Source organism: Monomorium pharaonis, chromosome 2 (assembly GCF_013373865.1).
Source record: "Monomorium pharaonis isolate MP-MQ-018 chromosome 2, ASM1337386v2, whole genome shotgun sequence".
NCBI classification, from domain to species: domain Eukaryota; kingdom Metazoa; phylum Arthropoda; class Insecta; order Hymenoptera; family Formicidae; genus Monomorium; species Monomorium pharaonis.
In genome coordinates this window covers 6,386,510-6,407,711 of record NC_050468.1, presented here as the reverse complement: position 1 = coordinate 6,407,711, position 21,202 = coordinate 6,386,510, and the positions used below count along the sequence as shown (strand labels likewise).

The following is a 21,202-nucleotide window of genomic DNA, read 5'->3' as shown; positions in this document are numbered from 1 at the left end:
AATCACAGATAGGCGAAAGCCGATTAAAATATTTACCCTGCGATATCAAATTGGATCAAACTGTACCGTTTCGTTTCCAATTCCGGGAATTGTGAGCTATACCATATATAGTTTGCATGGCCATTACATAACAATACGTAACACAGAGTTATATACATACACGTCAACAAAGTGTTGCGCAATTTTGCTGTGATCCCTTGTACAAATCTTGCGCTATAACGTTACTGTAATTAAATAATTCGTTTTATGCGGAAACAACATCTCGTTTAATTAATCTTTTTTTTTTTTTAATTAAATATATCATCCGTGTGACGTTGAATAGAAATATAATTTAATGGCGTAAGTAATATGTAATCTGGGTAGGATACGACCTCGGAATTATTCCGGGATGCGTGTGAATGGATGGAGGATTTGCGTGCGATTCACGGCTTCCGTTGTACGCGTTGGGATACACAAATCACCGTCGCGGAGATACGGGTCCGTTGTATTTGCGCGGACGGTTCTCGTTGTCGTCGTAGCCCTACGTCGGAGAAGTGGGGGGGGGGGGGAGGGGAGAGGAGGCAGGAAAGAACGGCGAAAAGAAAGTCGCTAACCAGCTTCTCGCAGACGGCGCGACAACCCCGGGACGGGGATGCAACGTGCCCGGACTTTTAATACCACGGTGAAAATTGTGCCCGGACCTCTCTCTACCCCCGATGAGAGAACGTGAGACTATCTCTCGCGCACGTGAGCCGTGGGGCTGCGATGATTATTTTCTGATTCGGTGGGATTCCGTGCGCACGATCTGATGTACGCGTGCACCGACAGTGGTGGCTGCTGCGGCAGCACAATAATGCCGTGTCCCGCGTTGAAAAGCTCTCACGCGATCACGATCGCGAGACGAGCAGGCGGAAGGAGGAGGAAGAGGAGGAGATGGTAGAGGAGCGGGAGGAGGATGTCGACGACGACGACGACGACGACGACGACGACGACGACGAGAACGAGGATGACGGGATACGAGGCGCGGCATAAGTTACGACGTGCGAGTTATCGATCCGCGCACGTACGTACCAAGGTACGTGCCTATGTAATGCGTAAGCCGACTCGCCTCCGAAGGGTGCGACTTTATGACGATTTTCACGTGAGGGAGAGAGCGAGAGAGAGAGAGAGAGAGAGAGAGAGGCAGGAAAATGACGACGCTGGAATTGACAGGCGTTCCACGGGAGAGCTCCCGTCGTCTCGCGGAGATGTACATGCTGATTTTAATGCCGATAAGATTTATAGCCGATAGGGGGTCTGGGAATGCGGTGTGCATTTACGTAACGTTTCCGCGCGCTCTCCTTCCCCCGACAACGCCATTCGACTAGAGAAACCGCGCGGATGTTCGTTTAAACGGCAGTTTCGTGGCTCGCTCGTTCCCTCATTCTCTCCGTTCGCGATCCGTAGGCGAGAGACGCGTGGCGGAATTTCGTACTCGACTTTTATGTCCCGCGCGCTGAAGGCTCGCCCGGGACGGTCCGGCGGGACAACGTAATTTCGCGTTATCTGCGTAATTCAAGCTCTAGATTCAATTTGCACGAGAGACGCGCCGGAATCGCGGCGAAAGAATGGTCTGTCTCGTCGCAGGGAATTACACAGGGAAACGGGATGACACTTTTCGATTAAACAGTGGCTAATCTCACAAATACGTTCTTTGTATGGAGTAAATAATGAATTTCGCCGTTACAGTGCGATAGAGCTGAAAGAATTTTAATTGAATTCCGTTTTAACGTTAAATAATCAAGTAAGTAATTAAAATTTTCATTTTGACGCTACCGTCAAAGAAAAATCAATTTCAAATACATCGAAAGATTCATTATCAACACATCACCTCCACAATTATTCGGTTCATTCGATCGTCTTTATTCAAAAGTCCGTAAAACTTTAATTCCGGTCAGTTGAACTTAATCAAAGTTAACTTATATAAATAATGCTGTTTTCAAAATGTGAAAGTCTCTCGTCAGCCTTTCGCTCGCCCTTCTACTTTTCTTGAAACGTTATTTTACTTTACTGTCGCTCTTGGATGAAGCACGTTTTATTTTATTATTCTTGCGCGAGGGTTTTGTAATAAACTTTCCGACGCGTGATTGTATTATTATTTTTTTTTGAAAATCCGTCCGCTCGTTTTCCCCCGTGAGTCTCACATGAAGTTACGTCGTCGCTCAAGAAGTTTTGCAATCAACCGGAGGAGCACGTTGCGTGTTCGCGATGCGTTTGCAAAACGTAGGCTCCTTCCTGTAGGGGGTTTCTTATTGAGCTGTCGCATAATCTTTCGCAATCGTTTTGTGAAGTCGTTCGGCCGGGTCTTGAAGACTCTGATTTTCTTCCTTTAGACAGCGATACAAGCTGCGCGCGAGAATGGCGAGGCTGATTCTACGAGCGAGCGCCAATTCCGTTCCCAATCGGCGATGAAACTTCCGCGAACTCGTTCGAAATCCCGTGCGAACGAACGGGATGATTTCGAAGTTTGCACTCTCAAACGGTCGGCGAACGCCGCGCGCGACGCGTAAAACGACTCCTGAATTGAATGTAGTCAGCTCGTGTTGTCGTATCGTACTTTTAGTAACAACAAAAAAAAAAGTTACAACTGTTAAAAGTTGTTTCTTCTGAAACCGTGATTTAAAAAAAGAAGAAACGAGATCTGAAAGAAAGAAATTACCGAGATGAAAAAAATGACAGTAGTTTCTTGTTAAATTGGCACTTTTTCTGAAAACATTAATTGTCGGCGACATTTACATAGTTAAAAAGAAAGATACGTATGTTATTTCGCATTCGAAATCTAAGCAAATTATGCGAGTATTGTTCTTACTTAATTTTTATATATAAAAATAATGTACGTTATACATTGTGTAAATTTATAAAAATATGTTTAATTTTCTTACTTAGATGTTGGTAGTTTTATTTTATTAAGCTTTTGTTCAAATATTAACGTGATATGTATATTCGAATTCATATATTTCGAACAGAATTTTAAAGATAAGTACTGTCATGTAAAAATGCTTTTGATTTTGAAGTACATATTGGGAAACATGTAATTTTTTATTATTTATAGATTTTTTTTTTACTAAAAATGCAACATCAGGTTCGAACAGCTTATCCTAGCCCTGTAATTGAACATTGTTCCCCATTGTAGTTGAACAATCCATTGAATGAAATGCCGATGAACGGCGTTCTTTCGCCGGGCAATTTCGCTTTCTCCCCCATTCCCCTCTCCCCCCCCCTCTGATTCAAATTTCACCCCGGGCTAAACGATGCTATTAGCTCCCTTCAAAGCTTCTATTCGCGACATCGACGTTTCTCTATGAACCGAACGGTGTTCTCGTTCGCGAAACAACGCTACGCACGGAGGCGCTCGCGCGCTTTGTTCCCTCAAAAATCACAGAAGTTTTTTGTGCCTCGTGTTCACGTTGCCGGGGCGCGAGTTCGTACAAAACCATGTGCGACCGCTCCTTTTTTCTCTTTTTATTTTCATCGCTTTTTTTACGTGTCGCCCGCTCGCTTCCGCGCGCGAGACTGCGTCGTAACGTGAAATTCGTCACGTTCCATTATTGCGGTTTACGGTACCGAAACCCAGTAGCGGATAAAAATTCTGTATCGGCCGATCGTCGAGCCTTTGAATCGTGAAAACTTCTATCCCCGCGCGATTGAGTCGCTGTCGCCGCTCTCTTTCTTCCACTTCTTCCTCCTTCTCCTTTATCCGACGAAAGGCGAGGAGAGAGAGAGAGAGAGGATATCTCAGCTAGGATCACGTCCGACAGAAGAGGCTCGCGGGTGAGGGACGCGCGACGATGGTACCCTCGTCGTTCCATTAAAATCCCCCGGAGAGCGTCGCGCGCGCGCGTTATCCACGTTCGCGCAGAAAAATCCGCGCTTAATCGCGCCGGTCGAGGAAACGACGCTTAATGGCATTAGCCCCTCGGGCGATTTCCATCGGCGAATCGCGTGACTTGCCATAAGCGAATTTCGCAGCCTTCTGCGAGATTGGGTTAGGTCGGCACGAAGGCATTCTGTCTCCCTCGCTTCCTCTCCGGTAGGGCGATCTTCGATCCCAGATTAAGGTACCGACCACGTCGGCCGACACGTAAACCGGGTAAACGGCATCTCGTGCGGCCTTTTGTAATTGGCACTTGTTGCCGAGAGTTCAATTTACAGCCCGGGAAGAGAGGGAAAGAGAGAGAGAGAGAGAGAGAGCTGACAATTATAGATAATCGTCGCTGGTTATCGGTAACGTCACGGTCGTATCGTCGCTTTGTCGGGATTGCCGATAACTCGCGTTAGCCGGACTGCTGCGCTGGCTCGACTGCAAACGTCTATTTCTTGGGATGAGTTGCGGGGACAGCCTTGGTTAAGCTTCATAGCCCCAAGGGAGTGCTAGATGCACTGCGTAGTATTAACACGAATGAATGGTACAGCTGTGTTATCAGATTATAGTTAGCGATTCCCTAGTCCCTTCCTAGATTATATCTTTAGACGTAATATCGATGGATAAAGAAACTTTGGTTAACTATGATCACAAGCACCCGTTGGTGCAATCGGCTTTTATTGATATACAAGGTATACTGAGTGTCATATGTATTCTACTATGTATGGTTATTTATTTATATAACTATAATATAACAAGATATACGAAGGTATTACAACATGACAAAAAGGATCGAAAGCTTTCTGACTGATATCGATTAAGGTTTCTTACAAGTTTTGTTTTCGCCAGCTTAATTATGCAAATATCTAACTTTATATTTCTGATTATATTTCTTTGCCGTACTTATACCGTTGACGTGTTTAAATAAAAATGTGTAATTAATATAATCTAAATTTTAATTACTAAGTTTAATAATAAGCTCTTTTTCATTTTTGTCTCATGTTCTTAAACTTACTCTAAGAGAAGAGTTTAAAAACATTTAGATCACACAAATAAAAAAAGGTGAAAAAAACTTGAGCGCTTAAAAATTGAAGCTTCAGTGATATAAATGGGTAACGCAACTTTATTTCTCATTTAATTCCAAAGGAACTTTAACAGAATTTAATAAATTTGGCGGCTTATTTAGCGACAGGTCTAATATCGTGAATTTATAAATGATATCATAGAATCCTATGAAATTTTCGCAAAGTCTAAGTAGTCGCTGGTTGCTAATTCGTCAAAGTGTCTGATGGTAGAATATTGCGCGATGCCGTACACACAGAGACACACGCACACACACACACACATATATATGAACGCATCCCTACAAGTGAGAGAAACTCGGATTCGGACAGGACCGACGAGCTTTTCTGACTAGACGTTATTCGCGGGTGGCATATTGTCCACGAGTAAGGCTGGCGAGTTTCGACGACGGAGTTTGGGATGTGGGCTTTGACTTGGGGTAACTCGCACTATAATCTACAACCCGCTCTAACACAATGGCCGGTTGGAGTCCCGCAGGGAATTGCGTCTCCTACCTGCGGCAATGGTCCCCCGGAGTGGTTTCGCGAGTAAATTATTCGCAGCGCGAGCGATCTTCTGGCTTCGCCGGAATAAAATGACGTTTTAACTGTCCGGCGGTTGGGTTTTCGTGAGTTTTTTAGGGAATCTCCGCGGCGCATTTCAGACGCGGCGCGCGCGCGCGCGCGAGGGAAGTTAGTTTAAAAAATTTCCTGCAAACTTGGACGCGCGCGGTTGATTTAAATGCTTAATTGACAGAATACTTCGGCTCGCCGCCGGGCGACTCGTAAAAGCATCATGAATATTTAATCCGTCGCGTATCTGGTAATCAAGAAAGTTCGGCTAGTTAGGCCGAGTACACAATCACAGTGTACGTGACAACGTCGAAAAGTAGGATACTCTTGCTGGCGAGTCTCTCTCTAATTTATTGAGACTTTTCTTTGAGGCTGCTCTCCCCCGACTGCTGCTTTAATTAGACGGCGCAAAGTCGACCGTTATACTTTGCCCGGGGGATGCAAAGTCTAGTCCGCGAGTCGCACACACTATTACCGTTTAGCCGATATATGGCGCCGGTACTTTACGAGACTTTATTATCACGGTTGATTTAGATAACGCGATCGAACCAAGTAACTACCGCCGCAATCTGTTTAACAGGCCATATATATCCGCATTATAGGGGGGTCCCGTATTGCGTTTTGCTATTTGACAATTTATTGCGATTACCTTAATCAAACTAGATGCGGAAATATCAGCGCGCGCGTTTGTACGCGAATGAAATTACTGCCAAAGGGCACGCGCAAAACACGTTTTCGGGATCACCGACGCGATGTATCGGAAGTAGATAACGCCGATGCGATTTATTTTCATCACTATCGATGCGAGACACCCGCGGGCGGTGTATAGTTAGCGGAGTGAAACCGCGCTCGGGTAAAATCCTCGTTTTATCCCCGCGGTTCCGGCGTTTAATGGTTAAAAATAAAGTAATTCACTGCCAATCTAGCAAATCTGGTGATTTAATGACGTCGATTCCATATCAGCGGCAGTTTATACCGGCCCCAATTTTATCGTGTTACTCTGTTACTTTGATATACGCAAGTGGGATTTTACTGTCGGTATAAACCCGATTTATGCGTGGCTTCCGGCCTGGCGACGTGAATTTCGTTCGACCAATCGATAAACCAGTCTACGCAATTGCATGCAGCAGGTTCTGCCATTCTTTACCATCACCGTGCAAACGAAATTATGCTCCCCTGCTTCCTTCTCTCTCTCACTCACTCACTCACTCTCTCTCTTTCTCTCTTTCTCTCTCACTTCTTTTCCCTTTTTATCCCTCCTCCCCCTCCCCCTCTCTCTCTCTCTCTCTCTCTCTCCATCGTTCCATCCGTATTGCAATTCGTTTCCGAATTTAATTTGTCGTATTGGAGAAGAAAAAAAAAGTGAAAAGAGGACTGACAGTTCGGCAGTTCGTACAATAGAATTGCAACGCAAAAAGAATGATTTTTTAAGTTATCATTGGGTTTTCTAGCTAAAAAACGGTTTCGAATAACGCTTTATTTGACAAATCGATGCGATAAGGTACGTTCACATGTGATGTTTCAACTGTATACGAAAGTCATATAATACGATAATAAAATCCGTATGAATGCGGCGCATTTGCATTTTGTTGAATGTACATGGGAAATAAATTGCATTGTAATCCTCTTTTTGCCTGTATATAGCTGAAAAGCTATTGATGCATCTGAATATTTCGAGTTATAACTCTTTTTCAGAAAGCCATCGCGGACTCGTCGGATAGGAACGGGTAGAAATAGGAACGATCGTTACGGTCTCGGTTACGTCATCGTGGGCGCGCACCGGATATAAAACCGTGAAAATAAAAAGATTTTCCGCGCGAATGTCCCGGCCACCTGGCTGCCGGCTTATCGATTTACTCCACTTAGAGTCCGTTATGACGATAATTGAATTTATATTGTCAATTTTCCGCCGACTGTGCCAGATCGGCGAAACGGTAGGTCAATCTGTGCGACCGTGAACCATTTTGCGGAGCGATAGCTTATCGCGAATACTTAATAAGAAGGGAACGAATCTACCCCCGGAAATCGATAGGGCTGCTCCTCTTCACCGTGAAACGCGATTCGTAAACATTATCGCACCGTCGTGCTTCTATTACAATCGGCTCTCTCTTTCTCTCTCTCTCCCTCTCTCTCTCTCTCTTTCTCTTTCTCTGATTGGTTAATCGAATTACGGAAATCTAGATTCAACGCCGGCAAGTATGATTTGACTGGTAAGCATTGTTCCGCATATATACGTGTCTTTGATTGAATCAACGCCAATCTGTGCGATTACCGGTTCAACGAATGCTTGTAGATCGAGGGCAAATGCGTTACGAGAAGCGAAATGCAAATGAAATATTAAAGTAGGATATAAGCGTTGAGAAATAAAATATAACGCAAGTAGAATTTCGTAGTGCTTTTTGCGAATGTTACATTTATCAACGTTTTATAAAATACCCCGGAGACAAATTCGAACTGGTGCGGCTTACTATAATATAAATAATATTCTTTCTCCACACCACTTCCTTTCTACCAAATGATAATATATTTAAAATATTTAAATTTTGAAGATAAATTATTTATAAACTTTTTAAACCTGGATCTTCGAGTCTCTAAATTGTTCAGCTTCAACTGTAAATCAGACTCTGTTGTCACATTGATTTTACCCAAGAGTACATTTTAAAATATACGAATTTAGTATGTTGTTAAGAGGCCGTTTATTTTTATTTTTAATACTTATAAGTGTTATTATATTTATAATTAATCGTATCTTGATTCCAAATAGCTACTGCTTGCTCACTGGTGTATTCAAAAGTACGAAAAAAATACCTTGAACGTGAGAACGTGCTTTATCTTTATTTCATGTGTCGATGTAGAAAAATAGAAATGCACCTGTGGACGTGCATGTTTCATGAGATCTTGTCCCTCGTGTATCGAATGTATTTATTTTTCAATGGCGAGCTCACGAGTCCGTAACACGCGAATCAATTGTTCGAATTCGCATGCTACTGTAATGAATAAACAATAGCTTGATATTTTAAGCAAACAGAAAGGTGATCGCAAGATTTTGAGAAATGAAATAAGCGGGCGAATATGTGTATGAGTAAAAAGAAAAAAAAAACCGAGCGAAATAATCGTTAAACGACAGCGAAAAAATTAATTTCCTCACTTCTTTATTCATATCAATATTTATTAGATGTACAATGGATAAGTGATGTACATTAATTAGAATAAACGTGTGCACACAACATGCACAATACATGATACTCGAAAGTTAATATTTATGATTGACATACATGATGTATTAGTAATAATTCTTTAAATGTTTTAGAGTTGTTAGGAAAACAATAACACTCTAATATTACATCAAGATATAATCTTTATTGATTTATGTCAGCGTTCCTCTTAACGCTGCATACCTGCTGTCGACTATCCTAAATCAATGAATAATTTTGTAATGAAGGTTCAACAACGAGAGGGGGGGCGGGGGAGATAGGAAGAGAGCGGAAGAGTGAGAGGGCAAGAAACGGGTGGAGAGTTGGAGAAGCTGGGCGCATGTTGGATTAATTAAGTACGGCTCACTTTAGCGCGAGCAGAAACCAGCGCTCGACGAGGAACGCACCAACTCGGCTGTGTCGTAAATTTGCTAACCGAGATCAGAAGATTGGTGCCCGTCCAGAACGGCGAAGCAAAGGGAGAGAGCGACGGCGGCGGCGGCGGCGGCGGCGGCGGCGGTAGCTGATTGGTTTCTCAAGTGCTTGCAAAACATTCACCGTTGAAAGGCTTCCCGGTGGTGTGTTTCCGTCGTCATGGCAATTTCGAGATCGTTCCAGTTTTAAATGCAGATATATCCACCATCCTCTTCCGCGCTCGCACCAGACAATACGCATTTAATGTCGGAAGTCAAATTTATTTGCACGCCGTCCGGCGGCGATAGTTCGCTAGCGATGAATGCCCGTTCGAGGTAATTAATTCGAGATTAAGCAGGCGAGGATACTTGATCCCTGGGAATTAGCGGGGGAAGTACAAACGCGCGCGCAATTATTATTTTCGTAATTGAATGCGGTTTTTTTCAGTAAAATTCTTTACGAAATAAAACTGTACAATGGCGCGGCGTTCCTGATATGCGTAGCTGAAAATATAACTGATTTTATATAAACGTGCGCAGAGTCCAAGGTTATGAATATGCGTGAGATAAAATTGAAGAATATTTTAAGCTACAATTGTATATAATTTGTTTAGAATTAGATTAATGAAAAAACTAATCGATTAAATAATTACACAATTGCGAAAAAGCATCCGTAGTATCGAGTATCGAGAACTTTGCAGGATCGACTCTATACGTTATGCACCTCTACATGTGCGCGTATATACCAATTGGATGAGTGCATTTATTTTCCATTCAATATTTTTTCGTAAAAAGAATTTTTCTCTCTGTTTTTTTTTTTTTTTTTTTTTTTTTTTTAGATAAAATTATATTATATAATTATATTTATGAAAAAACCCGATGAAGTAATAAAGGTTTTAATATAGCTAATTAAAGTTATAAAAAACTAAAAATTTTCAGACCTATAACATGAGCTTTTTATAATTTTTTTATTTCAAAATTTAGATACTGGAGGTAGTAGCGTCCAACAAGCGTGAGGAGGGCATTTAGCTCTTTTGATAATTCTCTTTCAACTCTTCAATTGTCTCTGGCTCTTTAAAAAAGCTCGATCACAGGCTTAAGACTAACGCTCGAATGAGCGACCGGACGAAATGGCGGCTTTTGAAAGAGATTCTAATCGAACACGCGGCGCCAATAAATCCAACAAAAATTTTGCATCGGATGTACACAGGCAGGTCGGTGTGTTAACGAATAGGTTCTGGGGTCAAATGAAAGGACGTAACACAAGCGTGGCGCCATGTGAAATTTGGACGTTTGACGTTTTCCCCCTCGTGCGCTCGCCTTGCACCGTCCGGAATGATTTGACTGCGTCGGCCAAACCTCGCTTTGAAGTCTTTCGCCCGCAAATTTTTCGCTCGACGACACCGTTTGATCAGAGCCATCGTATGCGTCGCATCGCATCGCATCGCATCGCATCGCATCGCATCGCATCGCATCGTACCGCATTGGCATCGCATCGCATCGAGACGCATCGCCCCATTTTTCGCAGTGTGGGAACGAACCACCACGGTGGAATCACCAATTTAATCGTTGCTTCAATTAAAGCGTATGGCCGCGAGACCGAAGCTCCTTTTGCTGTAATTGGCATAGGACCGGGGACCCGACCGATACCTCGACCGATTCTCGTTAATTGAGAAATAGCCCGTTTGCGATCGGCGAGGCCGTAATAAAATACAGTGGTAACACGTACGCGCCACCTGCATTATTCATGCATCGTTGCTTCTTCCCGACGAGACTCTCGAGGAGAACTTCTCAGATTTATATGAATTCTTGAGATGCCGCGACCGGGGAAGGGGTGTAAGGCAGGAAAAGAAAGAAGAAGAGGGAATCGCGAAAAGAGAAACGGGAAGGGGGGGAGGAGGGGGACGTCGTTCTAAAGATCCGCGCACAACGATGACTTCTATAAATTCAATAGGGTTCCTCTCTTTCACGTCCCGACCTGCTTGCTTGCTTGCTTGCTTGCTTGCTTGTTTGCTTGCTTGCTCGCTCGCTCCTCTCGGCGCGCTTTTGAATTTTATGCGCCATTATATGTGTTGGGAATCGCGTTTGTTCTGCGTTGCTGCAGCTCACAAGCAACTCTCTCACCTAGAGGCCTGAGCTTTGTGAGCCGTGGGCCCATTAATTTTTATCAAGCGCGACCACTTTGACCGCACTTTCGAGGGAACACTGATGTCGGAACTTAGACTTACTGGTCTAGATTGGCGCCCTTATTCCATTTCTCGTGGGAAAAATGGCGCATTTCTTCTCGATAACTGTCCCCGCGAAATGATTTGCGGTCGCAACCGGCGAGAACAATTCGCCAACTCTGCGTTAATGGACCCTTTGACTGTATCGATGTTTCGATGCAACTAAAATCACCAGTGAGCACAAAGCGATTCTTATAAGATTTACTGGTGTTTTGTTTATTAGCAATATTTTCTTGCGTTTTTTTTACCGATCTATTAATATAATGATGTATTTTTTTATTAATAGAGTAATATAAAAAATCTTTATATTACTCTATTAATATACATCATTATAAAGTTACAAAATTAATATGGTTTATGATAAAAGTCGATTAGTTTTCGCTCTAATATAGTTCGAGTGTAAAGAATTTTTTACATAAAAATTTGAAAAATCTTAGTAAGGTCGAGAAATATCCATTAAAAAAAAAAAAATAATTTTTTTTTGTACTAACAATTCGGTACTTCTACCCACAATATTGCGATATTGATGGTAAATATCGATCATCCGTGGGAGGGCTCTTTAGTAAAGCTGGGCTTTAACGAGCGTGCTCGTTCTGTCGGAGTTAAGCGAGTGTGACATGGCCAGCGGCGCTGCACTTAGCGGATTTACATCGTGGCCAGCTTCCTCGTCGGTCTCGCCATCGATTCACTCTCGTGATCTCGCGAGGCGAGCTTTGGGTTAGCTCAGAGGTGCGCAACTCAAATATCGAAGTATGCCATATTCAGTTTAAATTAAATTTAATCGCACATTATTCGCAATATCATCTTTGATCTGCAACAGCTTCGCGAAAGATAGAATTGTTTACAACGTAAGATTCTATGAGCGTTAAGCAGTTTAAAATTAATAAAAATTATTACAATTTTTGTTCGGTAAACGATATAACGGTAAGAGAGGAAATAATAGTAGTAATAAAATGGAAGAAATAAAATGTCTTGCTTCTACATAGATATATTATTTTGTATACCTTTATTTTATATATCATATTTCATATAATTTATTAGAGTACCGCTTGTATTGAAATATTAAAAGTAATCGGTGTAATTTTGCAAATTTAAGTAGAAAATTAGAAGGCGCGGGCATATTATTATCAGGTGAAACACCGAGGGGGCCCTTCGGTCCGCGGGCCTCGTGTTGCGCACCGCTGCGAAAGACCAGCTAGGAACACGGACGGTTAAATCCACCGGGGCATTATCCGTCGAAGCGGCCGATTGAATGACAGCATCCGGCACGGGGCAGGTCGTGTTGCTCACGGGGTAATTTGAGGGTGTTGCGTCTTACCGTGGATCGACCTGACGTGGACGATTACCTACCTATCTGTGGAAAGAACCGCCTGAATCAAAGTGTGATATTCGATCGAATTTCAGCTTCGACCGCCTGAAGAGCGTTTAATGTAATTTAATCCTTCCGATTTTGCCGTGAACGAAGTAAACGAGTAAATGTATAACGCGCTGCTTTACATTTTTACGACGGTATACATCGGACGGAAATTTGTGGCTTGCTATGCTGAAAGACTCACACCCTTTATATAAAAATTATGTACACTTTGATGGAGTATCGACTTTGTGGACAGAAGTTGTATAAAGTTATATTATTTGATGCCGCGGAAATTTAAAAATTTCCAATTTATGTGAAAAGTATTCAAGGCTGAGAAGTTAAAAGTTTATATCTCTCTCTGTCTCTCTTGCGCGCGTGATTTTACGTACACGTATTATAAATAAGGATTTTATTTTCTTACAAAAGTAATCACTTCGTTGATTTAAATTCGATCAGAGCTTGTTGGCTTTAAATGTGTTTATTTTGTAACTGTCACGATGTATGTGAGGAAGCACTTCCAATGCAGGAAGCATCGGCATTGGGAAACATTAATCCTACCTCCTTACGAAATAACTGCCTTTAAGGATTGTAGCGACCTTGATACGCGCGCACACAAGAGAGGAACTTTCTGAAACTTAAATTGAAGCCGACCTCGGCTTCATAAACAACTATTAGTGGCGCCGCCCGACTCGATTAATTCTCTTTTATATTTCCGCTTCGGTAACGTGGTTGAACATTTACGAGGTTCCTCGATGAAGATAGTCGCTTTTTAAAGGATATTACGTACTTAGATAGAATAATCGATGAATAGATTGCTTCATTATTATGATCATTATATCAGGCAATATCTACGCACAGATTTATGATGGTATAGAAATGAGGGCTTTTCAGTGGAGAGATAGAAATGTAGAGATAGAGAGTTGGAGGAATGTATTTGGCAACCTCTCTCTAAAACGCTGGCAGTACGTATAGAACACCACGAATCAGCGAGTGTCGAGTACAAAGAAAAAGTTTTTTTTTTTTTTTCTCCAAACTTGTTCATCGTTGCGTCTTTTCAATTATCAGTTATTCAAGTCAAAGTCTTTGTCAGTGCCTAATCTTGGATATGACGCGGCCTGATCTCGTGCATATCCCAATCCCTGTAATAAGTTACAATATACACAGGTGCTTGAAGCGAATATCTCAAGAACGCTTTGGCTAACTGGATGCCGTGGCACGCTTTTAAGGAGAGCTCTATCGCGACCGTTCACCCCGACCGCTCTCGACCGCAATTTCGCCGTGGCGGCATAACGACGCCCTCCACGTACATCCCAGGGCGTCTACCCGCGAGGACGTCGTGTCGCCGACGGTCTAGGACCTAGGAGGTGGACATCGTGCGTACGCACGGCGTATCTGACGATCTCACGGCGATATTCCACCCGCCTGAGTCAAGTACAATCCGTAAACACGCCGTAAAAGGCCATAATCAATGGCCATTCCGCGATGCATCACCGTGGTGGGACGTTAATCGATTCGTTCGATAGTAATTGCAGATACGATTGGCGCGCTCGCGGGGGCGCCTGTATTATTCATGAGGGATTCGAATAATCGAGCGGATACGCGTTACCTGGCGGGGGCTGCCGTCAACGGGGAGAATTTTCAGCCGCGCGCGACTCGTTCTCCACAATGGCGCTTGCCAAATGCGCCTCTTGGACGCCGCCGATGAGGAGGAGAGCCCGGAACGGGATAGACAATAATGCGGCGTGCCTCGAATATCGGTGTTTTATCCGATTCCGAAATTGCGGGCAAAAATTGGATCTACTTCCGCGGAATGGGACCAAATAGTTGGTATTGTCCGCTTCGTCGGTCCTACTTCACGGAATTCGTTTCCGACGGAGAGAGCTCGCGTTGCAGCGCAGAAAATTGCAGATATATTTTAAGCCGGGCCATATTCGCCGATATTTACGCCAACGAATATAATAATATATGTCCCCGACAGCTATTTTCTTATTTCCTAATTTGTCCCGACGATATCGTGATAGTTTCGCCGTCGTGTGTGTTATTGCTCCTGCTGCGTGATGATATAGGAAATCTATTCGGGACTTTTGCCGAAATTTGCATATCTGAGGCTCCTTGTACTCGTTAGCATTATGATAGTCATTAAATATGCAATGCGTGCTCTATATATCTGTACCTGTACGCTTTGACTTCGTTATGCCGCTGCATCTCTCTATCAGTCTGGCCTGAAAGCATTCTCCGCGTTAGCGATAACAAGGTATTTCCGATAACTGGAAATATCAATGTCGAGTCATTGTATATGACTGTGCAGTATTATCAGTATTTTCTACTAAACTATCGATAAATATATAAGCAGATATTATTCCCTGTAATAAAAAGATTATTGAATAATTTTATTGTTTTCTAAAATGAACATTTTCTCGAGCTATACTTTCACAATTGAATTATATTTCTATTAATTACCAGAAGAGATGATTATTGTATAAGGAATGTTAATTTTAATTACTACCGACACAAATGTCATAATATGCCGAAAAAGGAAAAGGCATTTTATTTCTTTTTAACGTCGAGAAAAAAAATTTGACGACGGAAAGTTTCTATTACGTTATAATTGACTTCTCAGTGGTATTATTATGCAGAGCATACCAATTTTCATTCTTGCCATTGTGTGGTATATAGGTTGAATATAATTGCACTCCGGAAGGAGAACAAAAATAAAATCTAAGATTATCTTTATTTATGATTCCGCGAATCGGCCGTCGAAAGTGAGGACCGGTTTTTCGGCGACCGCTGCTACTTTATTTACGACCGGCCGACGTTTGCGGTTAATTTACGGAGGTTCGATCGAGGGTAGCGTGTTCTTCTCGGGGCCTGTATATCGAATCTGCAGCGCGGTTACACGATTGGACGCACGTTGCACGCGTGATATTGCAGAACTCTCGTGGAACAGATCGTTGGCGATGGTACGCGGATCCAGCCATTTTCGACCTGAGTAAGTGTATCCGCCTGTGCTATGCTATCTCAAGGGATATATTTATCCTTTGCCGATACAAACAAACGGTCTCGGCCGTGATCGCGCTCTCCGTATTCCGTGGGCGTTGCGTCGCGAACATCGGAGCAGCGAACTCGCCTGCTGTTGTTTCTACGTCTCGAGACGCTGCTTCTGAGGGCATTGTTATTTTTAAGCGTTTGAGAGAAAAGAAGATGGAGAGATAGAGGCCTAAGAGACAATCGTATGCCGTGGGAGAGTTGCAATATTTAGCAAAATATGATTGCTATATAAAATTATGATCGTTGCATAAAATTGTAATAAATACAAGTGTAATTAATTCAATTACAATTAATACAATTAATAGAAAGTAACATAAATGGTGATTACATTATTACAGTATAAATCTTTAGTGTAATACGTACAAAAATTGCTGTAAAAATAATGCCTGAAAAATATCTGAGTTATATTTAAATATCTCAAAGATATTTGCTTTATTGCTATATATTTTTAATATTTTTCTTTCTTTTTCTTTTAGTCTATAATAGAAAAATTAATTTAATCGGGTATTTTTTTATAATTTTATTTTTAGAGTTCTTCATATCTATACTGTTCGCTACTTTGCTTTGATATGATTACAACAAATAGCGAAGGCACGCTATGCTCACGAAGTTGAATGTTCTCATATCGATCTGCTATCGACAAATTTTTTCCTTAAATAGATGGATATTTTTAACTTTTGAACTAGACAGAGGCAAACGAACGAGACGAGATAGAGTGGATGAAAATGCGACTTCGATACATATATGAGGAGAAAGCAAATAATAAACGTTGGTTACGTTGGTCTGTGTGAGTTTTAAGTTTATTAAAAATTAAACTAAAATTTTAGAAAAGTAATCTACTTGAGCTACTCACTTTCTACTTGAACGTTAAGTGAACGATGTAGGATATTGTTATTTAATCACAGTTTAGAAGGAATAGGGAGAATTTAGTTCGTGAAAAGTTCTTCATTTTCAATCAACTCGAGAGCTAATTAGTGCCTCGACATTTCAATTAAGAAAATAGATTTCACTTAACTTTTAGATTAATTAAAGAATTTTTTGCCATTTATTATCAAAGAAATTTAAGTTTTAAAAAATATTTTTTACTACGTATTTTTTTACTACAATTTACACACACACACATTATTCCATTGTAGTTTTTTTTCATCTCCCAATAGGATTAGCTCAACTCTTTGTAATTATAAAATTGCCTTCTGTTGCGCGTTTTCCAATCCAAATGCATCACTTCGATTTGCAGGTATATAACAAAATATATTTCAGTGAGAGTTCGATTTTGCAAATGTACATTAACATCTATCAATGTCCTCTGGATGGCGATAGTCCTTTATTTAGTCATGTAATCGGAATGAATAAAAAATCGGGAATTCGTGAACTCGGTTACTGGGGGAACTCGCTCCATATTGTTTACTCTACAGTATCGGCGAGCTTGGGCAAAATAAATTTAAGAGCCGTTTTAGAAAGCGTTCTTCTCACAAACACGGGTTCCGTAATGCTTTAAATTCGTTGTGGTAGTCCCCTGCTTCGTCGAGTGACCAGAATATCTTGCCGTCCTACCTTTGTTTTTCTACAGGCGCAAACTGTGTATTACCTTCGTCCCTCCGTGAGACTATGCGGCGACCAACCAACCGGTATGCCAATCGTAAATGCGAGACGATGTTTCGATTGTAGTTGTTACGATTCGTTCGAACTATGCGAGCATCGGCATCGTGCTTTATTTGTATTTTGTTTTGTACTACTCGTATCAATACTACGTATTGTAAGACGTATATACCATGCAGATGACGCAGTTCCACCTGTCGCAACATTCTTTACTTTATTTTTTATCACTTTTTATTTCGTAATTTATAAAGTTTAGAATTTTATTCTAGAATTTCCACGACGCAAAGGTACCCAAACTTCACCGACGTTATTAATAAAGGATAATTGTAATAATGGTATGAATAACATGTTTGATACAGTAATAATCTTGTAATTGCAGTAATCATCATCAAGTAACTGTGCGTTGAAAGAGCTAGTTGGAAGTCCTATTCAATCACTGAAATTCGACGTGTAGATTTATGTTCGGAGAGATTCATTCGCCCTCGAATACAGTTTCAAAATGCTGGTTTCGGGCATGAATGGTCGAGTTCGTCCGCTCTTGATGACCGTTCCCATTACAGCGGCTGCATTCGTTTGCTCGTGTTCGATCGCCCGTGCTCGCATAGTATAAATGCACCTTTGACTGCTGGAATACTTGATGCGCGTACATCTATAATTTCACGCTCGCGTGTCACCGATCCGTTTCATTTCCCATCGAGCTATCATCCGGGAAGAATATTCATCATACTCGACGCCAGTGGCCGCGTCAGGGACTCATCATCAAGTTCTCCCGGCGTAGTTCAATCATTCACACTGTCCATCGGGTTAATGATAATACTCCGTCTCTCGCGCGTGGATCTGTCGCGATGTTTGCCCTCGCGAAGCCGCATAGTTATACCTCTATGCATGCACAATAAGGCTGTAATCACGAGGTGACCTGAAATCGGCGCGAGCGATATATCGGAGGGATTATTTGATTAATATGCATATTTGGTGATTTTGCAATTTGGTATTATTTATTTGCAAGTCATACAAGCAAGCTATCGAAATTGAACAGCGATATGGAAATTGATACATATATATGTGCGTATGTGTGTGTGTGTGTGTGTGTGTAATATCTTATTATACGGTTAATTAAAAGGTGAACGCAGCGTCTCAAATTATAGGTATAGTTATCAATATTGCTTGACTGGTATTTTAACGTAATTTGTACAGTTGCGGGTAATATCGTTTATATATACATCAATATAAATCAAGTAACGTCAGTGTTATGCGACTACGGTTTTATAAATAATAAACATTTATTTTACATCTCTTTTTAGAGACGGCTCAATGTCGCGCCCGCGCGTGAAGTTGTTTTTACTGCCTACGCAGTAAATTCAGTATACACGTTTTTTAAACAGCAGAACAAATTATCCTGAAAAATGAAAGCAACACAATTTGCAGTTGTACTCTATTTTCTCTACGCCCGTCGCCCGGTATCTGCGGAAGTTAAAAGTCGAAGTAACGTCTCTATGTTCATTCGCGTTTCTTGCTCGTAACAATAATTCTTCGCGCTCGCGTCACAGGGAATCCGGATGCAAGAAAAAGCACGAATTCCGGCGCGCTTGGTGCACTTTAAGCTACTCTCCGACATGGACGACGGTAAGAAGCGACGCGATACGAGCCGACGCGAGACCGGTGCGATTCCGTAACGCTCTTCCAGCGCGCGGCCATTTTTCACCTTCTTCTTCTTTCCCGAAAACTGGCCGAAGAAATCAACGGCGCGAGTGTACGTGTATGTATTGTATACACACGTACACTATCGCGATTCGTGGCCATGACGGCGCGCGGCGACGCGAGGCATCGAGACCGATCCGCGAAACGCGCGGGGATGCGGCGCACCGATAAGACGGTCCTCGCTCGTGTATCAAAGTATGACAACTTCATAGCCTCGCCGACCATAAGTCGGGCCATTATCTCCATTATTGCTATCTTTTTTTTTTTTTAGACGAGCTATATAAATAGCCCGCTCGTATACAGATAATAAGCGTGTGTGCCCTTCCCTTCTTTCATGCGGCGAGACGGAAAGAGGGCAGAGAGAGCCCCGCGTATAAATCGGCGGGGCCATATAATCCGCAAACGTCTGAATTTATGCTGCCGACATTGCGGTTGCAGAAGCTTGCGGGAAAGGACGTTCCATCGTCGTCGTTTGTTGCCGACGTTAGATCTTTGTGGCACGCGCTTTTTGTCCCGCGCCCATTGTCCTTCCCCTTTCGATAAAGCGCGACGTATTCGCATGCGAATGCTTGTGAACGTAACGCGATACGGGAGCCGCGCTTTCTCTCCGCGTGTCCATTAAGGTCGATATTGTAATAAACCGGTTTAGTCCGCCTGTGCGCCGCACGGAGGCTGGGCACGAATTTAATCGCAGGCATCTTAATTCTATTCCACGAAGCAGACACCCGGCTAGATCGCCGATCGGTATTATCATTGCGCCTGCCCGACGAGCGCTTAGAGATAGAGCGAAGAATGGATTGGTAACGTGTACGATAATTGTCAGTTTGAGAAATACATTTCGTACTGACTGTTTCCTTTTTCTGTAGACGAATGTGATATTTCTGGTCTTTATCGCGAATTGGATCATTCCGCTTTTAGCCAATTTTTTCCGTTTTAAACATTTACAGGGGGTCTGGTTGAAACGAATTGCGCGTTAAGTACTTTAACAGCGGGCGAAATCCATTCCGACTAATTGCATTATCCGCGGCGATATATATGGATTAACACAGTTAGCAGCATTAAACACAGACTGCAGTTATTTTATTCGAAATCGACGGCGGTAGCGCATTTTCACGTACCGTGTCTTTAATTAAATAATGAACTCGTTAATCTCAAAAACACTGGTAACAAATGGACGAATTTTAAATAGAATTTTTTATAAATTTAGAAAAAAAAAAACAAAGCAGCAATTGATTTAATAAATTTAATCTCTCTGTTAATTTTAATATGTTTTTTTTTTGTTTAATTGGTCTTGTTGTGCAATGTTTTTACAAAAAATACAACATTACAGTTAATAATAATTACGGTATTTATCGTCGACGATAAGGTAGAATTATATTATATATCGCGATATGAGTAGGTATAAATATATCATATCTAAATGGCAATGCATTTCCTCTAACAATCCTGCTAATAATTCAATAATGCGTCCCTTTTTAATTGAGACTCGTTACGGCCTCTGCCGTTCGTTTTATTGTATTCGGTCCTGATAACAATTCAGCTTGACCGAGGCGAACTGAAGTAGGTATTCGCAAAGGGAAGTACGGTCAAGTTTGCCCGTAAAATCGCTATTGGAATATCGGCGACGTGACACGCCAATTGTTTTGATTTCCACGTTTCTTCGTGGCGCGTCGCAGTTTTACCAATGCAGTCCCCAAGCGTAGTTTCCGTCGTCGTATTCAGCTGATGCCGCAGGCTTCGTCCAACTTCCGAGCCAGCGGGCCGCGATGTTGCCTACGTCGCGTCCCGCCAATTATTCAAATTCCGAAGATTTCCGCCTCACCGATGGAAGACGGCAAATATTGACGAAAAATATCAAGCGCTCCCTGCCTGCCGTGCCTGGCTGCCGTCGCGAGAGAGAGAGAGAGAGCGGACGGGGCCTGGCCCGGCGACTCGTCCGTTTCACTGCGAAAGCGGAGGATCAGCACGTCGCGCATCCCTCGATCCATACACATTGCAGAGAGCCGAATCCCCCCGGCCGATAAGAGTCCCCCGTGGCGACGCGACGGCAGGCTCGGTTCGGAATACGCGTTCGAAATTCCAACAGCAGAGGTTTCTGCCTCTCTGCCTGTCCTGTCCGCTCTCTCGTCTGTCCGCCTACTAGCGATTTCCTTATTA

General features: G+C 42.4%; 1 protein-coding gene and 1 long non-coding RNA gene across 10 annotated transcripts in view; one reads left to right on the top strand and one right to left on the bottom strand.

Annotated features, from left to right (window-relative positions):
* The window catches only part of LOC105830824 (histamine H2 receptor), a 172,653-nt gene that overhangs the window by 70,750 nt on the left and 80,701 nt on the right, over window positions 1–21,202 (top strand). The gene's annotated exons all lie outside the window — the stretch shown is intronic.
* LOC118644417 overlaps window positions 277–21,202 on the bottom strand; it is a 47,136-nt gene continuing 26,210 nt past the window's right edge. Inside the window, exon 3 of the long non-coding RNA XR_004962229.1 lies at window positions 277–14,922. This is a non-coding gene — a long non-coding RNA (uncharacterized LOC118644417). The remainder of the gene's footprint in view (window positions 14,923–21,202) is intronic.